Source organism: Hevea brasiliensis, chromosome 11 (genome assembly GCF_030052815.1).
Source record: "Hevea brasiliensis isolate MT/VB/25A 57/8 chromosome 11, ASM3005281v1, whole genome shotgun sequence".
Taxonomy (NCBI): Eukaryota; Viridiplantae; Streptophyta; class Magnoliopsida; order Malpighiales; family Euphorbiaceae; genus Hevea; species Hevea brasiliensis.
Genome location: NC_079503.1, coordinates 93,841,432 through 93,849,952, shown reverse-complemented (window position 1 = coordinate 93,849,952; position 8,521 = coordinate 93,841,432). Strand labels below are relative to the sequence as shown.

General features: G+C 34.6%; 1 non-coding gene across 1 annotated transcript; it reads left to right on the top strand.

The window, feature by feature from the left end:
- The first annotated feature begins 1,775 nt into the window (after positions 1 to 1,775).
- LOC131171034 (small nucleolar RNA R71) lies at positions 1,776 to 1,882 on the top strand. Its single transcript, XR_009141789.1, has one exon. It is a non-coding gene; the product is annotated as a small nucleolar RNA R71 (small nucleolar RNA).
- The last annotated feature ends 6,639 nt before the right edge of the window (positions 1,883 to 8,521 follow it).

The following is an 8,521-nucleotide window of genomic DNA, read 5'->3' as shown; positions in this document are numbered from 1 at the left end:
AAGGGATCTTTAGGATGTTATTTTTTAAGCACTTCTCTGACCTCTTCATCTATCACGTCAACTCTCAAGCATGAATTTGAATCATCTTTCTTTTTCATTACTCGAAACAAATTAAATTCAACTTTCTCTTCCCCAACTTCTAATGTAAGCCTCCCATTTTTTACATCAATCACAGCTCCAATAGTAGCAAGGAAAGGTCTACCAAGAATAATAGGAATGTGTACATCCTCCTCCATCTCCAATACCACAAAATCCACTGGTATGAAAAATTTTCCAACTTTTAGAGGAACATTCTTAATTACCCCAATTGGAAATTTAATAGACCTATCTGAAATGGTAGTAGGCTTCATTTCTCCAATCTTCACTTTCTCATAGATAGACAATGGCATCAAACTAACACTGGCTCCAAGATCACATAAAGCTTTATCTATACTGATATCCCCAATGTGACATGGTATGGAAAAACTTCCAGGATCTTTCAGTTTGGGTGGAAGCTTATTTTGCAAAATAGCACTGCTTTCTTCTGTGAGAGCTACAGTATCAAATTCCTCCAATTTCTTCTTGTTAGATAAAATCTCCTTCAAAAATTTAGCATATGAACGCATTTGTGCTAAGGCATCAGTGAAAGGAATAGTCACATGCAAAGACTTCAATACTTCCAAGAACTTCCCAAATTATTTATCCAATTTCGCTTTCTGGAACCTTTGTGGGAATGGTAAAGGTGGCATGTAGGCTTTAGGTGCAACATATTTAGGTTCTTTCTCTTTACTCTCCCTCTCCTTACTTCCTTTTTCTTCCACTGAATTTTCTTTCTCAGCTTCAATTCTAACTTCAGCTTCAGTTTGTTCATCTCCTTCTCTGTTTTTCTCTTCTTCAATTTTCTCTTCAATCTTTTTATCTCCATTCTCCAATATTTTTCCACTCCTCAATGTAATAGCCTTGCAATGCTCCCTTGAATTTTCTGGCTGGCTAGGGAGCTTCCCAAATGCTTTGTTATTTGAAGAGCTAGCTTGTTGAGCTATTTGATTCTCTAACATCTTGTTGTGTGTTGCCATTTGATCCACTTTAGATGCTAATTGAGAAATCATTTCTTGTTGACTTTGATGGCTCACAAGTAGAGTCTCAATCATGGCTTCCAATCTAGCTGTCTTGTCTGGTTGTGCTTGTTGTGGTAGAGGTGGAGCAGGTGCATTTTGAGGTTTAGAAATTCCAGGAGGAGGACCTCTATTCTGCTGAAAATTCTGATGTTGTTGATACCCAGAAGGTTGCTGAAAATTCTGATGTTGTCCTTGTCTACCTCCCCAAGAGAAATTGGGGTGGTTTCTCCATGCTGGATCATAAGTTGTAGAAAATGAGTTACCACCTGGTCTTTGATTGTAGTTCCCCACATAATCCACTTGCTCACTTGAAAAATCTTGATAAGTGCAGAAAAATCTGCTGCACAGTTGATATTTGCAGCTCCAACTTCTACTGAATTACTAGAACCTCCGGCTGAAGAATCTACTTTCATGCTTAGCTTGTCCATCTTCCTTGTCAAAGCATCAAACTTAGCATTAATCATATTCATGGCATCAAGCTCAAACATACCAGCTGGTTTCTTGATTTCATTCCTCTCACAACTCCATTGGTAGTTGTTATAAGAAATTTTATCAAGAACAGAAAAAGCTTCATCTTCAGATTTCTCCATAAGATCACCTCCAGAAGATGCATCAATTGTACTTCTAATAGCAGGTGAAACTCCATTATAAAAGTGTTGAACAAGCATCCACTTAGGAATCCCATGATGTGGACATCTCCTTTGCAAATCCTTGTACCTCTCCCATGCTTCATACAAGCTCTCATCATCTCTAGGTTTGAAAGAAGTCAGCTCATTTCTTAGCTTAGCTGTCTTGCTTGGTGGAAAATATTGAGCTAAAAATGCTTGAGAAAGTTCATCCCATGTTGTGATAGAACCCGGTGGCAAAGAATGTAACCACTCTCTAGCTCGGTCCTTCAGAGAAAAAGGAAATAATCTGAGTCGAATTGCATCATCAGAAACTCCATTTATCTTTAACATATCACTGATCTCAAGAAAGTGTGCTAGATGCACATGTGGACATTCACTTGGATTTCCTCCAAATTGTGATTGTTGTACCATCTGACAGAGTGCAGGCTTCAATTCAAAATTATTAGCTTCTACTCTTGGTTTTGTGATACTTGGCATGAAATCCCTAATGTTAGGATAGGCATGATCCTTCACAGAGCGGTTGTTATTGTTGTTGGCCATTTCTTCTTGTAATTGCTCTTGCTCTTGTGCTCTTTCTTGTTGTTGTTGAGCTTTAATTTCAGCTTTTCTCCTTTTAGATTCTGCTCTTAAAGCTTTTGCTGTCTTTTCTATTTCTGGATCAAAGAATAAATTGATTTCTTCACTTTTTGTCCTTCTCATAAAATAAAGTACCTGAAAAACAAAATAAACAAATTCTCAAAGTAAAATGGTAAAAAGAAAATAAAATAAAATGCCCAAATTAACCAAACAAACAATTGTTCAATATCAAACAAAAATCAAATCCCCGACAACGGCGCCAAAAACTTGATGGTTGCGAATCCGCAAGTATACGGGTCATCTCAAGTAATAAAGTGATGAATCAAGTATCGTTCCTACGAGGATTTGCTGTTTGATTACCAAACTATGAATGAAGCGATTATTTGGGCTAATGATTAATGAATAAATGGTAAATGTAAATGAGCAAGGTAAATTGATTAATCTAATTGGGATGGGTAAAGAGCAAACAAATAAATTCTAGATCTAGTTTGCAAATAAACTAAATTAACAATGGGTAATTCAAATCAAAGTCTAATTATGGTAAAAGTGATTCCAGAGTTGGGGTTTTATGCATAAATTAATTTGGATTTTTCTTGGGCATTCCAATTTTTAGGAAAAAATAGAGTTTGAAGGTGATTAATTCTAAATTCCTTTGATATCTTTTTCAAGCAAACCAAAATGTGTTCTAAAATAACCAAATCTACTTTCGTACGATATTTGATTAATTTAAAACCCATTAAGTTTTGTAACCAATCATTAATTCCTCTTAAATCTCAAGTTTATTTCTAAATCTAGGGAATTTTAAGTTCCAATCCTTGATTATCTATCAATGACTTTCACCTTTCGGTCCTTCAATCAAAGATTAACACAATACCTAATGGGTACCAACATTAGGCAAGTAAATCAAGCACACAAGGAAGGAATCAAAACTCATATTTATGTAAAATAAGGAAATACCCAGTCCAAATCCACAAATTAATCTAAAACATATTTCCCAACTCTGAAATCTAAAGAGTTTACTCACTCATGATGGTATTTACAAGAAAGATTGATGGAAAAGTAAAGAAAAACATGATAAGAGGACTGAAATAGAAAAACTCAGGTAGAAGAACCCAAAACTCTGGTTTCTGGAGCTCCAAAAATGGTTGCAGCAGCTCCTCCCCAGAAAGTGGCGTCTCCTCCTCTCTCTCTATTCTATTTTCTTTCCTTTTTGTTTTTCCTCCCTTTCCTCTTGTGGCAAAAATTAGGAAATGATGAATTTATATGGTCACAAAAAGTTGCCCTAAAAGTAAATAAGAGCCAAGGAGTGGATAGGAAATGAGGTGTAAAATTATCCAAGTCGACACTATTCACGTTAGGCGATGCGCTTAGGGTTGGCAACCCTAAGCGACTTTTAGCAAATTTCAGCTACAGTCGGCCTTTATGCTAAGATTAAGCGGACCTTCAAATAATCTCGCGGACTTAGAGTAAAATAGACTTTTCTGCTCATGCTTGACTTATGCTGCACCTTAAGCACTGCCGCTTTACCCTAAGTAGGATCTTAAGCAAAGTGTCAAGCAAATTTCGGCTAACTTGCTCTTTCAAAGCTTGATTTCTTCAACTTTCCTCCATGCTTAAAAAATTCCAAATTTCTTCAAATCACTTCCTAATGCACTCATTGATCCTCGATTTGCCACAAAATCCTATCAAAAACAACAAAATTACAAAAATCAAATATAAAGTATCTAAAATTAACAAATAAACTAAAATAAAGCTAAAAACATAAAATATACTAAAATATAAGGGCAAAATGGATGCAAAACTACCCAAAAATGTCTATCTGAAGTGAGTGTAACAAAAATTTACTCAGTGGTGCACAATAACAATTTGAAATGCGATATATAAATCTTTTATTGACAATTCACAAATCAAATAATTCACAATTCTATTTCATAATTTACAAAGTTCATATAACACAAATTTGATCAAATAACTGAATAACACAGTTTTGCCAATCAATAACACAATTTGATCAAATAACTGAACAATATAGTTTTACTCATCAATAACACAATTTAAATGCTGCACAATTACATTTCACAAATTATGAAAGCTCATTATAGAAAAATTTTGAGTCAAATAATTTAATAAACACAGTGTTGCCAATTCATACACAACTTAAGCCATGACACAAAATTTCCGATCAATACTGTGTTGTACACCACAACAAAGCAATCAACAACCCCACTAATCGAAATCAATGAGGGAGGTGGCTAGCTAGCTAATGAGTACTCATCCGATCTACAACCTCAACTGGTAAACCAGAGAGGGAGGAAAATAATCACACTCACCCCAGACTGATAAGTCAAAGAGGGAGGAATATAATCACACTCACCCCATAAATGGAGGAGGAACATAGTAACAGTGTCATGCCAAGTGTGAATCAAAACAATTCCAAATCACAATATTTAAATATTTCATACAAACCACAAATCATATTTTATCTCAAAATTTTCATTTGCAAAGTAGGCAACACAATAATTTCCAAATAAGATTCTCAAAGCCAAATCAATAAAAAATTATTCATAACTCATTTCTTCAAATAAATTTGCTAGTAAAAGCAGTGAATATAAAAGTATTGTGCACATACACAACTAAAAAATATAATGTTCAAATAAATTTTTAAGTAGAAAATAAGAAATCAAAATTATTGTGCACAAACACAATTTAAAACAATAATATACAAATAGTCAATATTTATTTCAATTGAAAATTCAAAAGAAATACTGTTGTGCACAAACACAATTTAAAACAATAATATACAAATAGTCAATATTTATTTCAATTGAAAATTCAAAAGAAATACTGTTGTGCACAAACCTCTGATAACTCTCTCCTAGCCTTGACTCAGTGTTTTCTTCCCTTTCCCTGAGTCTTTGCTAACTGAGAAACACAATTTGAAGTATTTCAGTACTCATTTAAACTGTCTCTAACGATAATGCTTGATAATTAATTCGCTGAATTCTGTTATTTGCTTAGTCAACCTAATATGTTGACCCTCGATGCGTTCTAGGTAAATTAGGTTTTAATGTTACTAATATGTCACATTCAATAGTCTTTTAGGGTTGGTACATGTTACCAAATTCATTTCTATGTATTTTGCATTTTATTGCAATTTGCTGAATTTCGGTATACTAGTTTGACCTAGTCGGACGACCTAGTTCCCTCAGTTTTCGGGTTTCGGTCAAAACTACAAACTTATAATCTATGTCTTATTGCACGCGGGGAAAAATTTCAGGTCATTCTGAGTTTACTAGACCAAGTTATGGTCATTTTACTATTGCTGGTCAAAATGCATCAAAATTGGTCACTTTAAGTCATTTTAGGTCATTTTAGGTTCGGCCAGTTTTTAGACCTGAACTTATGCAAGCTGTTTGACTTACTTATGGTCATTTCTGGGCTTTAGTGTCTTCATAAGACTTGTAGATATATGTCTTAACTATTCATGATCAAAATTTCAGGTCAATTGGACCTGTTTTGAGTGAGTTATGGCCAAAACACTAACTGCTGCCCAAATAGTCAATTTTCAGGCCTTAATTGCACTAATCCGGATTTGGTCATTTTTTAAGTTACCTTACAAGCAGAATTTTGGTAAGCTTCCTTCATGAAAGTTAGCACATTTTGTGCCTAGTTTCACCTCCAATTGGTCTCATACCAATTAGAGCCACACACTTAAGGTTCTAGGCCCATAACATAAACTGCCCTATTGCATTTTGTTCATTACTCATCAAAGGACACTTTTAACACTTACCAAACTACACATTCATGCCAATTCTGGTTTGTACCATAACCTAAACACGTTTCACAACATATTGTTGGTCATTTTGGCAGCTTATAATCACACTCAATATGCACCATATAGTACAGAATTTTTCAAGTTCAAATTACAACAATTCAATCACCTAACCTAGCTCATTTACATGTCCAACCTCACACCATCATACATATACACAAGATGCCATAACAAGTATCACAATTCAACATTAATATTCCATAAACCAAACATGAAATAACATTTTTATGGTTCACCATTCAAGCTGCCGATTCATACACCTCTCTCCATTAATGTCCAAGCTTCCAAATTCAAGTATACATTCACAATATACTTAGTATACATCACCCAATTTATTCCTACACATATAAACACATAATCAACCCTTTAATCTACCATTTACAAGCAAGAATAAACTGTCCTTAAGGAGTTTCCATGGCTGCCAAAAATAAACATCTCCCTTAGTACATCAAACTCCAAAATTCTTTCCACAATTCAAGTACCCATAACCTCCTCACAAACTTTAATGAAGCAATAACCAAAAACTTACCGCTTTGGAAACTCTTCAAAACCTCTCCAAAACTTGGTCTTCTTGCTGCCTATCTACTGCCCATGGTGTGGTGGTCAAGTTTAATGAAGAAACCTTAACCATTGGGAGCTTGGATCATGGATGCATGGAGGTTGGAGCTTGGACGGCCATGGGAGAGTTTGGGAGCTTTTTGGTTTGGCCATGGGGAGAATTTGAGGAAGAAGAAGGTTTGTAGAAGTTAGTGGAGAGTGACAGAATTTTTATTGATTTTCCAAGTGTTTAGTGGTCCACTAATGTAAGAATATTATTACTTTAATTCAACTTTCAATTATTCAACATTAAACCCCTTTTCTTTCACTATTTAAACTATGGACCACCATTTTAATTTTCATGGTATTTTCAAAATTTAATATCATTTATTTTTAATGTACATGTAGGTCAAAAGGCCACTCGGGATGTCAAATGACCACAATGCCCCTATTCGGGTTGCATTCCCGATTTTTCGGTAACACTGGGTTTTGTCCGTTTTTCGATTTCTCACTTTTCTTTGTACTAATTAATTAATTTTTCTTTGATATTTTTAATGGTATTTATACTTCAATAGGTGTCTATTTAAGTCTTAAAAATATTTTCTAGGGTTTCCCGCGGTCCAGGGCTAGTCAACGGTCCACGCCGCAACTTCCCGGTGCGGTCACCCATCGCTAGGGTTCTCGGCTCGTTTAACTTGATTACATTTCATTGCTATTATTTTTCTTGTCTTTTCTTTTCTTGTATTTCATTATTTTATGTCTCCTCATCCATATCTAAGTGTAGTTCTAGGCATCCTAGCTGTCCGGACAACACTGGTCATAGGAACAGTAGAACGCACTACCGAACATAGGGGTGTTACATTGGCCTTCACTTTAAACCACAATACAAAGCAATATTTACAGATCCATCTTTAAAATCTCAAAGATCTACTCACAAATCATGATTTTAAAAGAAACCCAAGTATAGAAATGAAGAAGAAATGAAAATCTAAGCTAAGGGACAGAAAAACCCAGTAAAAATGGTGAAGAAACTGCTGCTGGAACATTGTAGATGGTGTCCCTTTTTCTGCAGCAAGCCTCGATCTCATGTGCTCCCCTTTCTTCTTCTTTCTTGCAAAAATCTTCCTTCTTTTCTCCTTCTAGAAAGAAAGAGAAAAAGGTGTTTATATATGGTTCAGAGGTCTACCCTAGAATGGGTTAAAAGACAGAAGATTCTGGAGAAAATGATGTATTAAATCAGAGGAGCAAAAGTGTCATGTCAGCAATTTTCATTAAAACGTCACAAGCTGAATTGGTTGTTGTCACACCCTACCCCTCTGTAAGGCATAACATGATCCCGTAGTATACCTAATGAATTACCGAACTTCGCATACCTATAACCCATTAAATGTACTACAAGGGATTTTAACAATTTCAATTCATTTCACATTGAAGAGTAATGTTGAAACATTATTAAAAAGCCTTTATTTTGAAGTTTTTATCATATGTGAATGTTTTGGTAAATAGGATTTTCTGCATATTCTATAAAAATTTCTGCAGAGTGCCGGCTATATTTTGAGAAAACAGTTCTTCAAAAACCTGAAAAAAAAAACAGTTCTTCAAAAACCTGAAAAGAAAGCACTTCCAATATATTTTTCTCAAACCCAACTCCATTAAGTCTCAACTCAACACAAAGTCATTTCAATCCACACAACTCCATACATTTTCAATACTCATCAATTCTTAATTCAACACAATAAACAAAAACCATCAATTTTATTTCATTTAATCAAATTTACATGCAAAAGTCTCCACTTACAATAAAGAAACCAAAAGTAATATCATTACAATTATTAATGTACAATTGCTCA